Source organism: Amia ocellicauda, chromosome 2 (assembly GCF_036373705.1).
Source record: "Amia ocellicauda isolate fAmiCal2 chromosome 2, fAmiCal2.hap1, whole genome shotgun sequence".
NCBI lineage: Eukaryota > Metazoa > Chordata > Actinopteri > Amiiformes > Amiidae > Amia > Amia ocellicauda.
In genome coordinates, this window is record NC_089851.1 from 53,317,786 (window position 1) to 53,340,688 (window position 22,903).

General features: G+C 43.8%; 9 non-coding genes across 9 annotated transcripts; 6 read left to right on the plus strand and 3 right to left on the minus strand.

Annotated features, from left to right (window-relative positions):
- Window positions 1–629: 629 nt before the first annotated feature.
- On the plus strand, window positions 630–703 carry trnat-agu (transfer RNA threonine (anticodon AGU)). Its single transcript has one exon. It is a non-coding gene; the product is annotated as a tRNA-Thr (tRNA).
- A 385-nt stretch (window positions 704–1,088) lies between these two features.
- trnat-ugu (transfer RNA threonine (anticodon UGU)) lies at window positions 1,089–1,162 on the plus strand. Its single transcript has one exon. It is a non-coding gene; the product is annotated as a tRNA-Thr (tRNA).
- A 164-nt stretch (window positions 1,163–1,326) lies between these two features.
- On the minus strand, window positions 1,327–1,400 carry trnan-auu (transfer RNA asparagine (anticodon AUU)). The gene has a single exon. It is a non-coding gene; the product is annotated as a tRNA-Asn (tRNA).
- A 1,561-nt stretch (window positions 1,401–2,961) lies between these two features.
- trnat-agu (transfer RNA threonine (anticodon AGU)) lies at window positions 2,962–3,035 on the plus strand. The gene has a single exon. It is a non-coding gene; the product is annotated as a tRNA-Thr (tRNA).
- A 455-nt stretch (window positions 3,036–3,490) lies between these two features.
- trnat-ugu (transfer RNA threonine (anticodon UGU)) lies at window positions 3,491–3,564 on the plus strand. Its single transcript has one exon. It is a non-coding gene; the product is annotated as a tRNA-Thr (tRNA).
- A 164-nt stretch (window positions 3,565–3,728) lies between these two features.
- trnan-auu (transfer RNA asparagine (anticodon AUU)) lies at window positions 3,729–3,802 on the minus strand. Its single transcript has one exon. It is a non-coding gene; the product is annotated as a tRNA-Asn (tRNA).
- An 8,003-nt stretch (window positions 3,803–11,805) lies between these two features.
- Window positions 11,806–11,879, plus strand: trnat-agu (transfer RNA threonine (anticodon AGU)). The gene has a single exon. It is a non-coding gene; the product is annotated as a tRNA-Thr (tRNA).
- Window positions 11,880–12,304: 425 nt separating this feature from the next.
- trnat-ugu (transfer RNA threonine (anticodon UGU)) lies at window positions 12,305–12,378 on the plus strand. Its single transcript has one exon. It is a non-coding gene; the product is annotated as a tRNA-Thr (tRNA).
- A 164-nt stretch (window positions 12,379–12,542) lies between these two features.
- trnan-auu (transfer RNA asparagine (anticodon AUU)) lies at window positions 12,543–12,616 on the minus strand. Its single transcript has one exon. It is a non-coding gene; the product is annotated as a tRNA-Asn (tRNA).
- Window positions 12,617–22,903: the final 10,287 nt, after the last annotated feature.

Consider the following 22,903-nt stretch of genomic DNA (forward strand, 5'->3'; position numbering starts at 1 on the left):
TGACAGTGGTCCGTGATCTGCTGTTATGCTACTATGCTACTGACCATTGAGGGAGCGATAGCAAGCAAGAGAGTTAGATATCGAGAGTCATAGATAGATAGATAAATAGATAGATGGATGGATGGACGGCAAGGCAAGCACCTGATTGACAGTGGTCCGTGATCTGCTGTTATGCTACTATGCTACTGACCATTGGGGGAGCGATAGCAAGCAAGAGAGTTAGATATTGAGAGTCATAGATAGATAGATAGATGGATGGATGGACGGCAAGGCAAGCATCTGATTGACAGTGGTCCGTGATCTGCTGTTATGCTACAATGCTACTGACCATTGGGGGAGCGATAGCAAGCAAGAGAGTTAGATATCAAGAGTCATAGATAGATAGATAGATAGATGGATGGATGGACGGCAAGGCAAGCATCTGATTGACAGTGGTCCGTGATCTGCTGTTATGCTACTATGCTACTGATCATTGGGGGAGCGATAGCAAGCAAGAGAGTTAGATATCAAGAGACATAGATACATAGATAGATAGATGGATTGATGGATGGACGGCAAGGCAAGCATCTGATTGACACTGGTCCGTGATCTGCTGTTATGCTACTATCAGCAGCAGCAGCTGCAGATTTGGCACCGTGGCTTAGTTGGTTAAAGCGCCTGTCTAGTAAACAGGAGGTCCTGGGTTCAAATCCCAGCGGTGCCTTAGGCGGGCTTTGTGTGCTCCTAGCGAAGCTTGTGCGTCTGCTTTGTCACCCATCAGTTTTAGCAAGATAGGCTTATCGTAAAGCCATCAGAGGACGTAATGAACCGGAAAGCCAACTGGACAGACGCCGGTTTGTAAAGAAGAACCAGAACCCAAAGGACACGCGCTACGCGCACCTAACGGCCAACGTCCAATTCCCATTGCCGCCCCTGGACAGTCGCAACAGGGAGCTTGTTGCTCCCGTCAACCTTACGTTTTCACCTGTGTGTGCTTCCTTTGTTGCAGCCTGCATCCAGATTTTGTTTTGTTTTGTTTTGTTTTGTTTTGTTTTGTTTTGTTTTGTGCCTTACGCCTGAGTGTAGGCACTGGGGAATGGGAGAGTCCTGGCACCGTGGCTTAGTTGGTCAAAGCGCCTGTCTTGTAAACAGGAAACCCTGGGTTCGACTCCCAGCAGTGCTTTGGTTTACGTTGGCATAGGCAATGGAAAGGAAGCTTCTAAACGCTCAATACATTTTTGCAAGATGGCCGTCCGCAGCAAGCAGCTTAAGGTTTCTGTAGCCGCAATCTGGCAAGCTGACCGCCAGAAGTAGAAACATTAACAAGGGGCGGGGGGAAAAGTGGGCTGTCCCTGGGTGGATTCAAACCACCATCCTTTCGGTTAATAGCCAAACACGCTGACCGATTGCGCCACAGAGACAGACAGAGGTGTTCTGGTTGCTGCAGTCGTGCAGTTCCTTCACAGTTGCCAGAAATCATTTCCAGCACACGATTTTCTTTGTCGTTGAATGCAAAATACGTGACCATTGGGGGAGCGATAGCAAGCAAGAGAGTTAGATATCGAGAGTCATAGATAGATAGCTAGCTAGATAGATAGATAGATGGATGGATGGACGGCAAGGCAAGCATCTGATTGACAGTGGTCCGTGATCTGCTGTTATGCTACTATGCTACTGACCATTGGGGGAGCGATAGCAAGCAAGAGAGTTAGATATCAAGAATCATAGATAGATAGATAGATGGATGGATGGACGGCAAGGCAAGCATCTGATTGACAGTGGTCCGTGATCTGCTGTTATGCTACTATGCTACTGACCATTGAGGGAGCGATAGCAAGCAAGAGAGTTAGATATCGAGAGTCATAGATAGATAGATAAATAGATAGATGGATGGATGGACGGCAAGGCAAGCACCTGATTGACAGTGGTCCGTGATCTGCTGTTATGCTACTATGCTACTGACCATTGGGGGAGCGATAGCAAGCAAGAGAGTTAGATATTGAGAGTCATAGATAGATAGATAGATGGATGGATGGACGGCAAGGCAAGCATCTGATTGACAGTGGTCCGTGATCTGCTGTTATGCTACAATGCTACTGACCATTGGGGGAGCGATAGCAAGCAAGAGAGTTAGATATCAAGAGTCATAGATAGATAGATAGATAGATGGATGGATGGACGGCAAGGCAAGCATCTGATTGACAGTGGTCCGTGATCTGCTGTTATGCTACTATGCTACTGACCATTGGGGGAGCGATAGCAAGCAAGAGAGTTAGATATCAAGAATCATAGATAGATAGATAGATGGATGGATGGACGGCAAGGCAAGCATCTGATTGACAGTGGTCCGTGATCTGCTGTTATGCTACTATGCTACTGACCATTGAGGGAGCGATAGCAAGCAAGAGAGTTAGATATCGAGAGTCATAGATAGATAGATAAATAGATAGATGGATGGATGGACGGCAAGGCAAGCACCTGATTGACAGTGGTCCGTGATCTGCTGTTATGCTACTATGCTACTGACCATTGGGGGAGCGATAGCAAGCAAGAGAGTTAGATATCAAGAGACATAGATACATAGATAGATAGATAGATGGATGGATGGATGGACGGCAAGGCAAGCATCTGATTGACAGTGGTCCGTGATCTGCTGTTATGCTACAATGCTACTGACCATTGGGGGAGCGATAGCAAGCAAGAGAGTTAGATATCAAGAGTCATAGATAGATAGATAGATAGATGGATGGATGGACGGCAAGGCAAGCATCTGATTGACAGTGGTCCGTGATCTGCTGTTATGCTACTATGCTACTGATCATTAGGGGAGCGATAGCAAGCAAGAGAGTTAGATATCAAGAGACATAGATACATAGATAGATAGATAGATGGATGGATGGATGGACGGCAAGGCAAGCATCTGATTGACACTGGTCCGTGATCTGCTGTTATGCTACTATCAGCAGCAGCAGCTGCAGATTTGGCACCGTGGCTTAGTTGGTTAAAGCGCCTGTCTAGTAAACAGGAGGTCCTGGGTTCAAATCCCAGCGGTGCCTTAGGCGGGCTTTGTGTGCTCCTTGCGAAGCTTGTGCGTCCGGTTTGTCACCCATCAGTTTTAGCAATATAGGCTTATCGTAAAGCCATCAGAGGACGTAATGAACCGGAAAGCCAACTGGACAGACGCCGGTTTGTAAAGAAGAACCAGAACCCAAAGGACACGCGCTACGCGCACCTAACGGCCAACGTCCAATTCCCATTGCCGCCCCTGGACAGTCGCAACAGGGAGCTTGTTGCTCCCGTCAACCTTACGTTTTCACCTCTGTGTGCTTCCTTTGTTGCAGCCTGCATCCAGATTTTGTTTTGTTTTGTTTTGTTTTGTTTTGTTTTGTTTTGTTTTGTTTTGTTTTGTTTTGTTTTGTTTTGTTTTGTTTTGTTTTGTTTTGTTTTGTTTTGTTTTGTTTTGTTTTGTGCCTTATGCCTGAGTGTAGGCACTGGGGAATGGGAGAGTCCTGGCACCGTGGCTTAGTTGGTCAAAGCGCCTGTCTTGTAAACAGGAAACCCTGGGTTCGACTCCCAGCAGTGCTTTGGTTTACGTTGGCATAGGCAATGGAAAGGAAGTTTCTAAACGCTCAATACATTTTTGCAAGATGGCCGTCCGCAGCAAGCAGCTTAAGGTTACTGTAGCCGCAATCTGGCAAGCTGACCGCCAGAAGTAGAAACAATAACAAGGGGCGGGGGGAAAAGTGGGCTGTCCCTGGGTGGATTCAAACCACCATCCTTTCGGTTAATAGCCAAACACGCTGACCGATTGCGCCACAGAGACAGACAGAGGTGTTCTGGTTGCTGCAGTCGTGCAGTTCCTTCACAGTTGCCAGAAATCATTTCCAGCACACGATTTTCTTTGTCGTTGAATGCAACATACGTGACCATTGGGGGAGCGATAGCAAGCAAGAGAGTTAGATATCGAGAGTCATAGATAGATAGCTAGATAGATAGATAGATAGATGGATGGATGGACGGCAAGGCAAGCATCTGATTGACAGTGGTCCGTGATCTGCTGTTATGCTACTATGCTACTGACCATTGGGGGAGCGATACCAAGCAAGAGAGTTAGATATCAAGAGTCATAGATAGATAGATAGATAGATGGATGGATGAACGGCAAGGCAAGCATCTGATTGACAGTGGTCCGTGATCTGCTGTTATGCTACTATGCTACTGACCATTGGGGGAGCGATAGCAAGCAAGAGAGTTAGATATCAAGAGTCATCGATAGATAGATAGATAGATGGATGGATGGATGGACGGCAAGGCAAGCATCTGATTGACAGTGGTCCGTGATCTGCTGTTATGCTACTATGCTACTGACCATTGGGGGAGCAATAGCAAGCAAGAGAGTTAGATATCGAGAGTCATTGATAGATAGATAGATAGATGGATGGATGGATGGACGGCAAGGCAAGCATCTGATTGACAGTGGTCCGTGATCTGCTGTTATGCTACAATGCTACTGACCATTGGGGGAGCGATAGCAAGCAAGAGAGTTAGATATCAAGAGTCATAGATAGATAGATAGATAGATGGATGGATGGACTGCAAGGCAAGCATCTGATTGACAGTGGTCCGTGATCTGCTGTTATGCTACTATGCTACTGACCATTGGGGGAGCGATAGCAAGCAAGAGAGTTAGATATCAAGAGTCATCGATAGATAGATAGATAGATGGATGGATGGATGGACGGCAAGGCAAGCATCTGATTGACAGTGGTCCGTGATCTGCTGTTATGCTACAATGCTACTGACCATTGGGGGAGCGATAGCAAGCAAGAGAGTTAGATATCAAGAGTCATAGATAGATAGATAGATAGATGGATGGATGGACGGCAAGGCAAGCATCTGATTGACAGTGGTCCGTGATCTGCTGTTATGCTACAATGCTACTGACCATTGGGGGAGCGATAGCAAGCAAGAGAGTTAGATATCAAGAGTCATAGATAGATAGATAGATAGATGGATGGACGGCAAGGCAAGCATCTGATTGACAGTGGTCCGTGATCTGCTGTTATGCTACTATGCTACTGACCATTGGGGGAGCAATAGCAAGCAAGAGAGTTAGATATCGAGAGTCATTGATAGATAGATAGATAGATGGATGGATGGATGGAAGGCAAGGCAAGCATCTGATTGACAGTGGTCCGTGATCTGCTGTTATGCTACAATGCTACTGACCATTGGGGGAGCGATAGCAAGCAAGAGAGTTAGATATCAAGAGTCATAGATAGATAGATAGATAGATGGATGGATGGACGGCAAGGCAAGCATCTGATTGACAGTGGTCCGTGATCTGCTGTTATGCTACTATGCTACTGACTATTGGGGGAGCGATAGCAAGCAAGAGAGTTAGATATCAAGAGTCATCGATAGATAGATAGATAGATGGATGGATGGATGGACGGCAAGGCAAGCATCTGATTGACAGTGGTCCGTGATCTGCTGTTATGCTACAATGCTACTGACCATTGGGGGAGCGATAGCAAGCAAGAGAGTTAGATATCAAGAGTCATAGATAGATAGATAGATAGATGGATGGATGGACGGCAAGGCAAGCATCTGATTGACAGTGGTCCGTGATCTGCTGTTATGCTACAATGCTACTGACCATTGGGGGAGCGATAGCAAGCAAGAGAGTTAGATATCAAGAGTCATAGATAGATAGATAGATAGATGGATGGACGGCAAGGCAAGCATCTGATTGACAGTGGTCCGTGATCTGCTGTTATGCTACTATGATACTGACCATTGGGGGAGCAATAGCAAGCAAGAGAGTTAGATATCGAGAGTCATTGATAGATAGATAGATAGATGGATGGATGGATGGACGGCAAGGCAAGCATCTGATTGACAGTGGTCCGTGATCTGCTGTTATGCTACAATGCTACTGACCATTGGGGGAGCGATAGCAAGCAAGAGAGTTAGATATCAAGAGTCATAGATAGATAGATAGATAGATGGATGGATGGACGGCAAGGCAAGCATCTGATTGACAGTGGTCCGTGATCTGCTGTTATGCTACTATGCTACTGACCATTGGGGGAGCGATAGCAAGCAAGAGAGTTAGATATCAAGAGTCATCGATAGATAGATAGATAGATGGATAGATGGACGGCAAGGCAAGCATCTGATTGACAGTGGTCCGTGATCTGCTGTTATGCTACTATGCTACTGACCATTGAGGGAGCGATTGCAAGCAAGAGAGTTAGATATCGAGAGTCATAGATAGATAGATAGATAGATGGATGGATGGATGGACGGCAAGGCAAGCACCTGATTGACAGTGGTCCGTGATCTGCTGTTATGCTACTATGCTACTGACCATTGGGGGAGCGATAGCAAGCAAGAGAGTTAGATATCAAGAGTCATAGATAGATAGATAGATAGATGGATGGACGGCAAGGCAAGCATCTGATTGACAGTGGTCCGTGATCTGCTTTTATGCTACTATGCTACTGACCATTGTGGGAGCAATAGCAAGCAAGAGAGTTAGATATCGAGAGTCATTGATAGATAGATAGATAGATGGATGGATGGATGGACGGCAAGGCAAGCATCTGATTGACAGTGGTCCGTGATCTGCTGTTATGCTACTATGCTACTGACCATTGGGGGAGCGATAGCAAGCAAGAGAGTTAGATATCAAGAGTCATCGATAGATAGATAGATAGATGGATGGATGGATGGACGGCAAGGCAAGCATCTGATTGACAGTGGTCCGTGATCTGCTGTTATGCTACAATGCTACTGACCATTGGGGGAGCGATAGCAAGCAAGAGAGTTAGATATCAAGAGTCATAGATAGATAGATAGATAGATGGATGGATGGACGGCAAGGCAAGCATCTGATTGACAGTGGTCCGTGATCTGCTGTTATGCTACAATGCTACTGACCATTGGGGGAGCGATAGCAAGCAAGAGAGTTAGATATCAAGAGTCATAGATAGATAGATAGATAGATGGATGGACGGCAAGGCAAGCATCTGATTGACAGTGGTCCGTGATCTGCTGTTATGCTACTATGCTACTGACCATTGGGGGAGCAATAGCAAGCAAGAGAGTTAGATATCGAGAGTCATTGATAGATAGATAGATAGATAGATGGATGGATGGATGGACGGCAAGGCAAGCATCTGATTGACAGTGGTCCGTGATCTGCTGTTATGCTACAATGCTACTGACCATTGGGGGAGCGATAGCAAGCAAGAGAGTTAGATATCAAGAGTCATAGATAGATAGATAGATAGATGGATGGATGGACGGCAAGGCAAGCATCTGATTGACAGTGGTCCGTGATCTGCTGTTATGCTACTATGCTACTGACCATTGGGGGAGCGATAGCAAGCAAGAGAGTTAGATATCAAGAGTCATCGATAGATAGATAGATAGATGGATAGATGGACGGCAAGGCAAGCATCTGATTGACAGTGGTCCGTGATCTGCTGTTATGCTACTATGCTACTGACCATTGAGGGAGCGATAGCAAGCAAGAGAGTTAGATATCGAGAGTCATAGATAGATAGATAGATAGATGGATGGATGGATGGACGGCAAGGCAAGCACCTGATTAACAGTGGTCCGTGATCTGCTGTTATGCTACTATGCTACTGACCATTGGGGGAGCGATAGCAAGCAAGAGAGTTAGATATCAAGAGTCATAGATAGATAGATAGATAGATGGATGGACGGCAAGGCAAGCATCTGATTGACAGTGGTCCGTGATCTGCTGTTATGCTACTATGCTACTGACCATTGGGGGAGCAATAGCAAGCAAGAGAGTTAGATATCGAGAGTCATTGATAGATAGATAGATAGATGGATGGAAGGATGGACGGCAAGGCAAGCATCTGATTGACAGTGGTCCGTGATCTGCTGTTATGCTACAATGCTACTGACCATTGGGGGAGCGATAGCAAGCAAGAGAGTTAGATATCAAGAGTCATAGATAGATAGATAGATAGATGGATGGATGGACGGCAAGACAAGCATCTGATTGACAGTGGTCCGTGATCTGCTGTTATGCTACTATGCTACTGACCATTGGGGGAGCGATAGCAAGCAAGAGAGTTAGATATCAAGAGTCATCGATAGATAGATAGATAGATGGATAGATGGACGGCAAGGCAAGCATCTGATTGACAGTGGTCCGTGATCTGCTGTTATGCTACAATGCTACTGACCATTGGGGGAGCGATAGCAAGCAAGAGAGTTAGATATCGAGAGTCATAGATAGATAGATAGATAGATGGATGGATGGATGGACGGCAAGGCAAGCACCTGATTGACAGTGGTCCGTGATCTGCTGTTATGCTACAATGCTACTGACCATTGGGGGAGCGATAGCAAGCAAGAGAGTTAGATATCAAGAGTCATAGATAGATAGATAGATAGATGGATGGACGGCAAGGCAAGCATCTGATTGACAGTGGTCCGTGATCTGCTGTTATGCTACTATGCTACTGACCATTGGGGGAGCAATAGCAAGCAAGAGAGTTAGATATCGAGAGTCATTGATAGATAGATAGATAGATGGATGGATGGATGGACGGCAAGGCAAGCATCTGATTGACAGTGGTCCGTGATCTGCTGTTATGCTACAATGCTACTGACCATTGGGGGAGCGATAGCAAGCAAGAGAGTTAGATATCAAGAGTCATAGATAGATAGATAGAAAGATGGATGGATGGACGGCAAGGCAAGCATCTGATTGACAGTGGTCCGTGATCTGCTGTTATGCTACTATGCTACTGACCATTGGGGGAGCGATAGCAAGCAAGAGAGTTAGATATCAAGAGTCATCGATAGATAGATAGATAGATGGATAGATGGACGGCAAGGCAAGCATCTGATTGACAGTGGTTCGTGATCTGCTGTTATGCTACTATGCTACTGACCATTGAGGGAGCGATAGCAAGCAAGAGAGTTAGATATCGAGAGTCATAGATAGATAGATAGATAGATGGATGGATGGATGGACGGCAAGGCAAGCACCTGATTGACAGTGGTCCGTGATCTGCTGTTATGCTACAATGCTACTGACCATTGGGGGAGCGATAGCAAGCAAGAGAGTTAGATATCAAGAGTCATAGATAGATAGATAGATAGATGGATGGATGGACGGCAAGGCAAGCATCTGATTGACAGTGGTCCGTGATCTGCTGTTATGCTACTATGCTACTGACCATTGGGGGAGCGATAGCAAGCAAGAGAGTTAGATATCAAGAGTCATCGATCGATAGATAGATAGATAGATGGATGGATGGATGGACGGCAAGGCAAGCATCTGATTGACAGTGGTCCGTGATCTGCTGTTATGCTACAATGCTACTGACCATTGGGGGAGCGATAGCAAGCAAGAGAGTTAGATATCAAGAGTCATAGATAGATAGATAGATAGATGGATGGATGGACGGCAAGGCAAGCATCTGATTGACAGTGGTCCGTGATCTGCTGTTATGCTACAATGCTACTGACCATTGGGGAAGCGATAGCAAGCAAGAGAGTTAGATATCAAGAGTCATAGATAGATAGATAGATAGATGGATGGACGGCAAGGCAAGCATCTGATTGACAGTGGTCCGTGATCTGCTGTTATGCTACTATGCTACTGACCATTGGGGGAGCAATAGCAAGCAAGAGAGTTAGATATCGAGAGTCATTGATAGATAGATAGATAGATGGATGGATGGATGGACGGCAAGGCAAGCATCTGATTGACAGTGGTCCGTGATCTGCTGTTATGCTACAATGCTACTGACCATTGGGGGAGCGATAGCAAGCAAGAGAGTTAGATATCAAGAGTCATAGATAGATAGATAGATAGATGGATGGATGGACGGCAAGGCAAGCATCTGATTGACAGTGGTCCGTGATCTGCTGTTATGCTACTATGCTACTGACCATTGGGGGAGCGATAGCAAGCAAGAGAGTTAGATATCAAGAGTCATCGATAGATAGATAGATAGATGGGTAGATGGACGGCAAGGCAAGCATCTGATTGACAGTGGTTCGTGATCTGCTGTTATACTACTATGCTACTGACCATTGAGGGAGCGATAGCAAGCAAGAGAGTTAGATATCGAGAGTCATAGATAGATAGATAGATAGATGGATGGATGGATGGACGGCAAGGCAAGCACCTGATTGACATTGGTCCGTGATCTGCTGTTATGCTACTATGCTACTGACCATTGGGGGAGCGATAGCAAGCAAGAGAGTTAGATATCAAGAGTCATAGATAGATAGATAGATAGATGGATGGACGGCAAGGCAAGCATCTGATTGACAGTGGTCCGTGATCTGCTGTTATGCTACTATGCTACTGACCATTGGGGGAGCAATAGCAAGCAAGAGAGTTAGATATCGAGAGTCATTGATAGATAGATAGATAGATGGATGGATGGATGGACGGCAAGGCAAGCATCTGATTGACAGTGGTCCGTGATCTGCTGTTATGCTACAATGCTACTGACCATTGGGGGAGCGATAGCAAGCAAGAGAGTTAGATATCAAGAGTCATAGATAGATAGATAGATAGATGGATGGATGGACGGCAAGGCAAGCATCTGATTGACAGTGGTCCGTGATCTGCTGTTATGCTACTATGCTACTGACCATTGGGGGAGCGATAGCAAGCAAGAGAGTTAGATATCAAGAGTCATCGATAGATAGATAGATAGATGGATGGATGGATGGACGGCAAGGCAAGCATCTGATTGACAGTGGTCCGTGATCTGCTGTTATGCTACAATGCTACTGACCATTGGGGGAGCGATAGCAAGCAAGAGAGTTAGATATCAAGAGTCATAGATAGATAGATAGATAGATGGATGGATGGACGGCAAGGCAAGCATCTGATTGACAGTGGTCCGTGATCTGCTGTTATGCTACAATGCTACTGACCATTGGGGGAGCGATAGCAAGCAAGAGAGTTAGATATCAAGAGTCATAGATAGATAGATAGATAGATGGATGGACGGCAAGGCAAGCATCTGATTGACAGTGGTCCGTGATCTGCTGTTATGCTACTATGCTACTGACCATTGGGGGAGCAATAGCAAGCAAGAGAGTTAGATATCGAGAGTCATTGATAGATAGATAGATAGATGGATGGATGGATGGACGGCAAGGCAAGCATCTGATTGACAGTGGTCCGTGATCTGCTGTTATGCTACAATGCTACTGACCATTGGGGGAGCGATAGCAAGCAAGAGAGTTAGATATCAAGAGTCATAGATAGATAGATAGATAGATGGATGGATGGACGGCAAGGCAAGCATCTGATTGACAGTGGTCCGTGATCTGCTGTTATGCTACTATGCTACTGACCATTGGGGGAGCGATAGCAAGCAAGAGAGTTAGATATCAAGAGTCATCGATAGATAGATAGATAGATGGATAGATGGAAGGCAAGGCAAGCATCTGATTGACAGTGGTCCGTGATCTGCTGTTATGCTACTATGCTACTGACCATTGAGGGAGCGATAGCAAGCAAGAGAGTTAGATATCAAGAGTCATAGATAGATAGATAGATAGATGGATGGATGGACGGCAAGGCAAGCATCTGATTGACAGTGGTCCGTGATCTGCTGTTATGCTACTATGCTACTGATCATTGGGGGAGCGATAGCAAGCAAGAGAGTTAGATATCAAGAGACATAGATACATAGATAGATAGATAGATGGATGGATGGATGGACGGCAAGGCAAGCATCTGATTGACACTGGTCCGTGATCTGCTGTTATGCTACTATCAGCAGCAGCAGCTGCAGATTTGGCACCGTGGCTTAGTTGGTTAAAGCGCCTGTCTAGTAAACAGGAGGTCCTGGGTTCAAATCCCAGCGGTGCCTTAGGCGGGCTTTGTGTGCTCCTAGCGAAGCTTGTGCGTCCGGTTTGTCACCCATCAGTTTTAGCAAGATAGGCTTATCGTAAAGCCATCAGAGGACGTAATGAACCGGAAAGCCAACTGGACAGACGCCGGTTTGTAAAGAAGAACCAGAACCCAAAGGACACGCGCTACGCGCACCTAACGGCCAACGTCCAATTCCCATTGCCGCCCCTGGACAGTCGCAACAGGGAGCTTGTTGCTCCCGTCAACCTTACGTTTTCACCTCTGTGTGCTTCCTTTGTTGCAGCCTGCATCCAGATTTTGTTTTGTTTTGTTTTGTTTTGTTTTGTTTTGTTTTGTTTTGTTTTGTTTTGTTTTGTTTTGTTTTGTTTTGTTTTGTTTTGTGCCTTATGCCTGAGTGTAGGCACTGGGGAATGGGAGAGTCCTGGCACCGTGGCTTAGTTGGTCAAAGCGCCTGTCTTGTAAACAGGAAACCCTGGGTTCGACTCCCAGCAGTGCTTTGGTTTACGTTGGCATAGGCAATGGAAAGGAAGTTTCTAAACGCTCAATACATTTTTGCAAGATGGCCGTCCGCAGCAAGCAGCTTAAGGTTACTGTAGCCGCAATCTGGCAAGCTGACCGCCAGAAGTAGAAACAATAACAAGGGGCGGGGGGAAAAGTGGGCCGTCCTTGGGTGGATTCGAACCACAATCCTTTCGGTTAATAGCCAAACACGCTGACCGATTGCGCCACAGAGACAGACAGAGGTGTTGTGGTTGCTGCAGTCGTGCAGTTCCTTCACAGTTGCCAGAAATCATTTCCAGCACACGATTTTCTTTGTCGTTGAATGCAACATACGTGACCATTGGGGGAGCGATAGCAAGCAAGAGAGTTAGATATCGAGAGTCATAGATAGATAGCTAGCTAGATAGATAGATAGATGGATGGATGGACGGCAAGGCAAGCATCTGATTGACAGTGGTCCGTGATCTGCTGTTATGCTACTATGCTACTGACCATTGGGGGAGCGATAGCAAGCAAGAGAGTTAGATATCAAGAGTCATAGATAGATAGATAGATAGATGGATGGATGGACGGCAAGGCAAGCATCTGATTGACAGTGGTCCGTGATCTGCTGTTATGCTACTATGCTACTGACCATTGGGGGAGCGATAGCAAGCAAGAGAGTTAGATATCAAGAGACATAGATACATAGATAGATAGATGGATGGATGGATGGACGGCAAGGGAAGCATCTGATTGACAGTGGTCCGTGATCTGCTGTTATGCTACTATGCTACTGACCATTGGGGGAGCGATAGCAAGCAAGAGAGTTAGATATCAAGAGACATAGATACATAGATAGATAGATGGATGGATGGATGGACGGCAAGGCAAGCATCTGATTGACAGTGGTCCGTGATCTGCTGTTATGCTACTATGCTACTGACCATTGGGGGAGCGATAGCAAGCAAGAGAGTTAGATATCAAGAGTCATAGATAGATAGATAGATAGATGGATGGACGGCAAGGTAAGCATCTGATTGACAGTGGTCCGTGATCTGCTGTTATGCTACAATGCTACTGACCATTGGGGGAGCAATAGCAAGCAAGAGAGTTAGATATCGAGAGTCATTGATAGATAGATAGATAGATGGATGGATGGATGGACGGCAAGGCAAGCATCTGATTGACAGTGGTCCGTGATCTGCTGTTATGCTACAATGCTACTGACCATTGGGGGAGCGATAGCAAGGAAGAGAGTTAGATATCAAGAGTTTTAGATAGATAGATAGATGGATTGATGGACGGCAAGGCAAGCATCTGATTGACAGTGGTCCGTGATCTGCTGTTATGCTACTATGCTACTGACCATTGGGGGAGCGATAGCAAGCAAGAGAGTTAGATATCAAGAGTCATAGATAGATAGATAGATAGATGGATGGACGGCAAGGCAAGCATCTGATTGACAGTGGTCCGTGATCTGCTGTTATGCTACAATGCTACTGACCATTGGGGGAGCAATAGCAAGCAAGAGAGTTAGATATCGAGAGTCATTGATAGATAGATAGATAGATGGATGGATGGATGGACGGCAAGGCAAGCATCTGATTGACAGTGGTCCGTGATCTGCTGTTATGCTACAATGCTACTGACCATTGGGGGAGCGATAGCAAGCAAGAGAGTTAGATATCAAGAGTCATCGATAGATAGATAGATAGATGGATGGATGGACGGCAAGGCAAGCATCTGATTGACAGTGGTCCGTGATCTGCTGTTATGCTACTATGCTACTGACCATTGAGGGAGCGATAGCAAGCAAGAGAGTTAGATATCGAGTCATAGATAGATAGATAGATAGATAGATGGATGGATGGACGGCAACGCAAGCACCTGATTGACAGTGGTCCGTGATCTGCTGTTATGCTACTATGCTACTGACCATTGGGGGAGCGATAGCAAGCAAGAGAGTTAGATATTGAGAGTCATAGATAGATAGATGGATGGATGGACGGCAAGGCAAGCATCTGATTGACAGTGGTCCGTGATCTGCTGTTATGCTACTATGCTACTGACCAATGGGGGAGCGATAGCAAGCAAGAGAGTTAGATATTGAGAGTCATAGATAGATAGATAGATAGATGGATGGATGGATGGACGGCAAGGAAAGCACCTGATTGACAGTGGTCCGTGAAATAAACAATGTTAGAACAGTGTATGAATAACACTATAGACACTATAGAATGATAGAATAATGCTTGTGTGTATGTTTGTGTGTGTGCGTTTAAGCTTAATGATGTGGCATTCTCATATATGTAACGCCTGCTAACCTGATAATAAAATATTATATACACATGAATTATGTTTATATGTAGTTAATAAATCCATACATACAAACACCATTGTTTATCAGGCGTTAGATTTTTTATTCAGCACACACAAAAACCAAATAAACTAAAACAGTGAAACACCACTGATAATGTTCTTTGACATACAAACACAATAATAATAATAATAATAATAATAATAATAATAATAATAATAATAATAATAATAATAATACATTTTTTATTATCAGAATCACACAAGGATTTAACATTTTACAGATAACATCAATGTATGTATTTCTATAGCCTATATATAAACAAACAACAACCAAAATAATAATACAAAAAATAAAACCATGAGGACCCGCTTTACAGAGACAGCCATGGTAATTTCCCAAACAGCCGATGCTTTTTAGCTGGCTGGTCTCTTTGTGGTGTTTCGGGTGGGGCAGCCGCCCCCTCCATCGGAATATCAAAGTCTGGTTCAGGAGAAATAGGATTTCTCTGTATAGACATAGAACTGTCTCTAGTAAGTGTTGTTTTCAGTTTCTCCAACACCTCCCTGTTTATTCTGTTAGACAGTACCGAACCGGGGATGTTAATCTCCGCCATCGCCATCATAAAACTGCCCCAGCCTTTGGGGGCTCTTCCTGTGGCCAGCGTGTGCGGCTGTGTGACAGCCCTAACCAGATCAATCACATGAGACCCACGAACAGGGCCCCCCTTGTACACAAATTCCCCATTCTCATTCCAGCTAGCTATAGAATTGTTGGACACCATTTCGGCATTTTTATTTTGCTTTTGTGGGATAGCGTCTAAAATTTAATCGAAAACAGGCTCTGTGTGCGGTTTTTCGGCCGGGGTATCGGTGTCAGGCATCTGCAAAGTCAAAGTGGCTTTTTCAGATTCTGCCTGCCACGTCAGGGCTAAGTACCTCTGCAGCGCTTTGTCATATTCACCCAATTGAGAGCTTTGCAGAATATCTTTCATTTCACCATCCAATTTGTATGTGGCTATTTTTCTGATGTCATGTTCAACTGGAAAGTCCTCTTTAATTTGGCCCATCTGTTTCTGAGGTACTAGATACATTTTCTCAGTGAATTGCATTTTCATCTGGTCAGTAAGCCGGTAATGAGGGGAATGGCAATACTTAGCAAATTACCGATAAACCCCCCAGACTGATTCAATAGATTTCTCTTTCTCTTAACAGACACTGTCTTTTTACTAAGTGTTTTTATAATGTGGCCACTTTTCTTGAGTTTCTGAAATTGTTTAGCGCTCAAGCGGATGTTTCCTTTCAGTGTATTTAGAGCGATTTCTGACACGGCCTGTACCAGGTCGCTTCCAGCGGCGCACAGAATGGCCTTGTTGCGGCTTGGCTTTAACCAGCAGCTGCAGGAGAGCCAGTTTTCTCTTCATACGCAGTGACATACTGACAGCCAGAGTCACAGACAGCAAATGTGCTCAACGCTGGAAAACCAGCGGCTTTTACTTTCTTTGTTTTTTAAACACATAAACCACCGGGATGTCAGGGGGGAAAAGACCCGTCCTTAAACGGTATTCATCAGGGGTCTTTGACATGACATCGACAAATAAGTATCCGAAATACTTCTTGGTGGCATCTTCAAAAGCTTCCAAAAAATATTGAGATTTGCCTGGATACATCTGTCGAGCTAACGTTGTAATCTGTAATTTATCTCTCGGTCTTTTGCAGTATTCTCATCTCAAAGTGCCAGTCACGTTTAACACGTACTATCCCCGGTTGCCGCAGTGCAATATCTTTTATTTCACCATTTGCACCAGCCTACTTATCCGCATAGTCAAGTATCAAATCTTTTAGGCTATCGAAATTAATTTTCTCACTATTAGCCACGTTTAATGTGATACCCTTTACCTTGATACAGGCTTTCCCTCCTGAGAGCTTATATCCATAGGATTTAGGTCCTGTTGCAACAAACTCTGTAATGTGCTGATCCGGAGGCAGCTCACTTGTCAATTGACCCAGATAATCTCCTAACTTGGGGTCCCACTGTCCTGGCCTGCTTACATAAATGATTGAATCAGTGTCATAATACAAACAACGACCTTGTAATGAATCCAGAAGAGAGTACAGTTCTAACCTAGCATAGGCGGTGGTGAAACTGGCAATACAAATATTTACATTTGAAAGCTGTGTGTAGTGCTCTTTTCCCCGTTTCCAGGTGACACAGGCACATAAAATCATCGTCATCGTCAATAAAATCACAAGACGAGACCTCGTGGTATGGGGCAAACACGTATTTAAATAATTCGTTGGGGTCTCTCACAATACTGGTGTTTTGTAAATCTGGTCGTTGTCCAAATTTTCCCCATAAAGAATTCAAAAACAGTTTTGAAATCTGTCTTTTGGCCGGATTCTTAGTAATGTTGTAATGGTCCAAGTGTACCCCCTCTCTGTCATGATACTCTCTGATGTAGTGTTCACGGTCTGTGTCATTTTTGCACCACTGGGGGTAGCCTGAATCTTCTTGTTTGCCTTTTAAATGCGTTTTAATATATTCACTAAACAACGTGTTGGTCGAGTGCTTAAAGTGCCAGATCTCGTATATTTCTGCTATTCTGTAACCCTTATCTACAGCAGACAGCAGCTCTGGCATGCACCAGACACCGGTAAGCGCTCTCTGCTCGTCGCTGTTTGTTCAGGGGGAGCCCTGCTGGGTGTCAGCGCACGTCCGACAGAGTGTAAAGAACAGTTTTTTACCAACTCTGGTCGGTAGCACAGGGAAAAACAACCTTCTAGGAGGGTAAACTTTGACTTTTGCGAGCCCAAAGTAATTTTGTAAATCTTCAAAGCCCTCGCATATTATATCCGGGTGACCAACGGGGTACAATTTGGTTTTATTTACAAACGGGTACAGACTGGTGAAATCATAGTAACGGAGTTCCTAGCCAGGTTTTGGTTGATAATACAGGGTCACTGCATTCGTCCACCCACCGAATAGAGACTCCCTGGGGTCTAAAGGCGCTGGTAACTGTGATTCGGAAATAAATGCCCTAACATCCTGGTCTTCATTCAGCATTGTCTTCCATTTGTGTTCCCACATCACTTTAACATCAAACCCTTGTAATTTTAAGAATTCGGTTTTATACATTGTCTTTTGATATAGCCAGCCGAATGTTGTTTTTGTCACACTGTTAACGTCATTTTCGCTATAACAGGTATCGCAACCATGAAAAAAACATCCATGGTACTCAAAAGCAGTGTACACACCGTTTATTACTGCAAAACCATCTAGATAGTACGGGCCAAATTTATGCTCACCACCCAGCTTTAGTGCGTGTTGTATACTGATGTTGTCTGTGTGTTCAGTATACATGAGCCACTGAATAGCGGGGGTCGAGAACCGCTTTTTCTGGTTGTGATAATTGTCGTGCGGGACTAATGCTATGGTCTGCGGTCTGAGAAACATGTACCGGTACATGTACCATGTACTGACTTTAATCAGGTCTGAATCAGGGTCAGACGGAAACTTCAGACGTATCTGCTCTGTCATACTTAATATCTCGTTTCTAAATGTAGTACAAGCTTGTCTCAGTATGTCCACGTCCTGTGTACAATACCACTTCAATTCATCGAGTTTGTGCTCATCGTACCATTCCTGAAACTGTGTTTTATCAGCACCCATCATGTAGTCTACCCCGTAAAATTGTTCAGCGGGTAAGGGTCCTACATAATTTTGGTTTGCGACCGTGTTAAAGAAGTGTGGGAAATGGCCTTTCTCACCCTCAAACCCCATTGCTTTTGGCATATTGCTCAGTTTCAGAGGCAAGAAATGTAATGAATCAATGAACCTGATGTTCAGAGCGGTCACTGTCATGCACATAATTTTACCTCCTTGTGTGATGAAGTGTGTAGCAACCTTTTCACGTATGAGCTCTCTAATGACCAAGTAGTTATCATAGCCTTTACCATTGTGTGAAATAAAAGTGTAGTTTTTAAAACACGTGTCAATGAAACATTTCACAAAGTCAGATAAGCAAGAATCCCCATAAAACTCCCATGTGCGTTTGTTGTTTATGTGTGAGGCATAAACATAATTTGGGATGTGTGTCCTGTTTCTTGCATGCATTCAAAATCAAAGAAAATGTATTTTTCCGATTGTTTGGGGATGTTTATTACGCTCATGTAGCATACATGATTGTCAGGTGTCTGGATAACACTTTTACAGCACGGAAAGAGCTTTTCTTCGCAAGTGTGCATTATTGGGAGAAAAGTCCGGCACTCTGTACAGTAAAAGTGTTGAACACACTGAATCTCTTTGGTGGCAGCTTTAGCCTTGTGTCTCCTGAGACAGAAACCACCTCTACAGAATATTTTACATACATCGCATCTGGTGATGGTCTCTTTAACCTCAAAACAGTGGGGGTCTAAACACGCTCTGCACAAATTCTGACACGTGTGACTATTTTTATGCCCATATACTGCGTGGCAATAATCACAGAAATAGTTAACACCTATAAATGTTCTGATGTTTAAAACCCCGTAGTAATGCTGTTTGTGAAGTAAAACAAACATCTGTGCATTCTTTCCCTTTCCACAGGCGGTACACACTGGCGGCAAAACATAAATTGTTACCTTGGTGTTTGAAATCAGTGAGGCATGCCCTTTTCTTGTCTATTATCTTGCAAAACAAAATACCTTTTATACGTATCCGTACCCCACCTTGCATATTAGGATTTCGGTGTGACTTTGCAGTAAATTAGCTATGCTCTCTAGGAAATCTGTTTCATCCAGCTCCCCCAAATGTTGCCTCCTCTAACAGAAAGCATTATTTAATGACCCCGAGCTCAGTCTAAGCTGTACAAAATCATTAGGACCCACATTGTGTGATATTTCATTTAACAGCCCTTGCACAGCACCAGTACGATTCTACCAGATCCAGATTCACAAACCTGAATTCTTCATAAAACTCCATTCCCCGGAACCTGTTAAGTTCCCGGTCATAGTGACGAATACGCTCCAAAAACACCCGAGGCGGGTCCCCGCCATCACCACACTCAACCATTTGTTCAGCATTTTCATTATTCACCTCTAACATTGCTACATCACCACCCCCAATCTGATTATCATTATTATTCGCTTCTAATGCTTACCCATCAGACACGTGCAAATCTATATATTCCTGAATTTCCAAGTCTGGTTGGTTATTATTATCAGCTTCTAATGCTAATTCATCAGACACAATCAAATCAATATATTCCTGAATTTCCAAGTTTGCTGGGTGGTCATCAACCGCCACTGTGCTGTAATGGTGTCTGTGATCCTGCTAATTGTGACACATCCATTCTAGATTTAAGCCTACGCAGCATTCTTTTGGCTACATTAATATTCTTTATCAGTTCTGCCGTGATACGTGCAGACCGAGTGTCTTTGTGTCTTACTTGTTTCATTATTTGTTAATTGCGGTTTTCACTCACAGTGTGACGATTCAGCAAACTCGATGTTATACCCTTTTTGTTTTACCACATTTGTCAAAACATGTATTTTTCTATGAGCTGTGTGTAAATCTTCTACCAGTTGCCAACAAATGTGACATATTTTACTAAACAACAGGGCACTAGAATCATCAGAGGTCTGAATGCCTGTACAGGGTATTTGTTCACCTGACCTGTCTATCTCTTTATGCACACTCGGAGTGGGGTTAACTGTGCTATTTGTCTGCTTACCTCTTTTTACAGTAGCGGGCTGTCTTACTGCGTGCTTTTCTCTGAAACATGCACTCTACCTTCAAGATGGTTTAGTGACTTGTTAGAAAGTGTGGATGAGAAAGTAATGCAAATAGTTGAGAAGGTTATAAAAAACAAGGCTTATCAAGTGTTTTACAAACATAAATAAAATACTGTTTGTGCCTGCTCTGCTTTTCTGTGCAATAAGACATTATATTAATTCATATATTTTTTCAGAGAAAGAAACCCCCGGGGCCCCTGGAATTACGTTTACGTATGTTTGAGGAATCTATGTTTGAAGATGTCATCCTCACTCTAATAGCTCACAAGTTTGGTGATTTGTATGATACTGGTAATTCTGATGTGAAATCGCTAGTTGCTGATGTTGAAAAAACAGTGGCGTCCCTCCCCAATGTGCTCAAGAGAATGCTGTATAAAGAGACACATCCTGGTGAATCTGCTTTTACATCTGTCCAAAAAGTTCTGCAGAGTTCTTTTGGAAATACTATCCCTATCATGACCAAACCCAATTTCTACACTGTGCTAGACAGAATAGTGTCACTGCCCTGGCCAATAAACAAGTAGAGGGAGTAGCTAGTGCAGTACAGTTCAGTTGTTTCTTCCTGGCTGCTGTAGGTGTTGGGGAAGCGGGATCATTGGTCACCCGAGTCAGTATCTAATCTCACTGTCTACATCTGACTTGATGCCTTGTTGTCATTTTTAGAGCTGTCACAATAAAATATTGACATTGAAATATATTTTACTGAGTCTCATATTTTGAATGTCTATACCTTTTCTTTCTCTTTTATTTTTCCAACACTGTACCACCCCAAAAATAATCATAAAATATATAACCTAAAATCATCACACGCACATCACTAAACACAGTTTAAAATACTTTTTTATTAAAACTTTATGTTGTTGTTCTCTTTTTATTTTAATGTATTTTATTTTGCTAACAACTTATCATAACAAACCTAATCATAAAACATAACCTAACACAAATAATAATAAGTTTAAACTCTTAAACATTACACACACACACACATACACCATCAGGGTGAGATGGCAGTAAACACTTGTCAAGATGACCTGTGCCCTTTCCAAAATGCCTGTCATCCTAACAAGATGGAGGTCATCCAAACAAGATGGCTGTCATACTAACAAGATGGAGGTCATCCAAACAAGATGGCTGACAGGAGAGGGTCAAAGGGTAAAACCTGTATCCTAACAAGTTGGCTGACTGGAGAGGATCAAAGGGTACAGGGTAAGGAGGGGCTTCCTGGCCCGTGGGGCTTTTGGGTAAGGAGGGGCTTCCTGGCCCGTGGGGCTTCTGGGTAAGGCGGGGCTTCCCAGCCCATGGGGCTTCTGGGTAGGGGTGGGGCCACCTGACACTTTGACATAAAGTGCCATCATTACTACTCATAAGCGCAATATGTACAATATCTTTCCCGTTCCTGAGAAAACTATGTTTGAAAACTGTAATTTTTTGCCTGGACTACAATCAAGATGGCTACCAAACCATGTGACATTATGCCGCCATTTTGCAATCTAGTGACCATGCCATAGACCCCTACATCCATTCAAAGTCTGGTGACTTTTTAGACTGCGGTTCAAAAGTTATAGGCATTTGAACATATTCTGGTGGAAGAGAAGAAAAAATAAGTATAATAATAATAATAATGACCAGTGACCACCACATTGCTTATGGGATCAATTCTGTCAAGTAACAATCAGTCCAATACATTCTAACATAGTTCCATACTGCACCATATGCATTTATTTGCAACTTGACCATCTCTGAAATTTGATTGGCTCATGGCGGCCATTTTGTTTTCTCAATCAACTTGCCTTGAACAAATCTGATAGAGGAGCTAGCCAAGGTCATGTGTACAAAATTTCATATCAATCAGACCAACCATTTCGGAGATGAAGATCTTTGAAGATTCTTGGCCAATCCAATATGGCTGCCAAACCATATGACTTATTGACTTGTTTTGAACAAATCTGAATTTAGGCCATAACATAACATCACACACCAAGTTTCACATCTGTCCCATCTGCGGTTTCGGAGAAGAAGATTTTTGTATATTTTCCAAAATGTGTCACTTAAGCCACTATGGCCACTAGACCATGTGACATATGGCCTCCATATTGAATATGGCATAGTACTACATAGCCATCTATCACTGTATGAAGTTTCATGAGTTTTCATCAAGCATTGGTTTTTATAGGCTTTTGAAAAGATACTGCTGAAAAATAATAATCCTAACAATAACAATAGGGTTCCAGCAACTTCGTTGCTTGGCCCCCAACTTTTGAGGCTTCCAGGTGCTTGGAGTCGAGAAATGTATGGCTTCAGACTCATAAAAATATGAATCAGATGAAGACACATGTTGACAACAATTGTTGCTTAAAGGTTTTGGTAAGTAGAGTATTCAAGGTCAAGTTCCCCCTCTTGTGGTCTAATATTTTAAGGAACAAGCCATTTCAATCTCAATAAACCAACTAC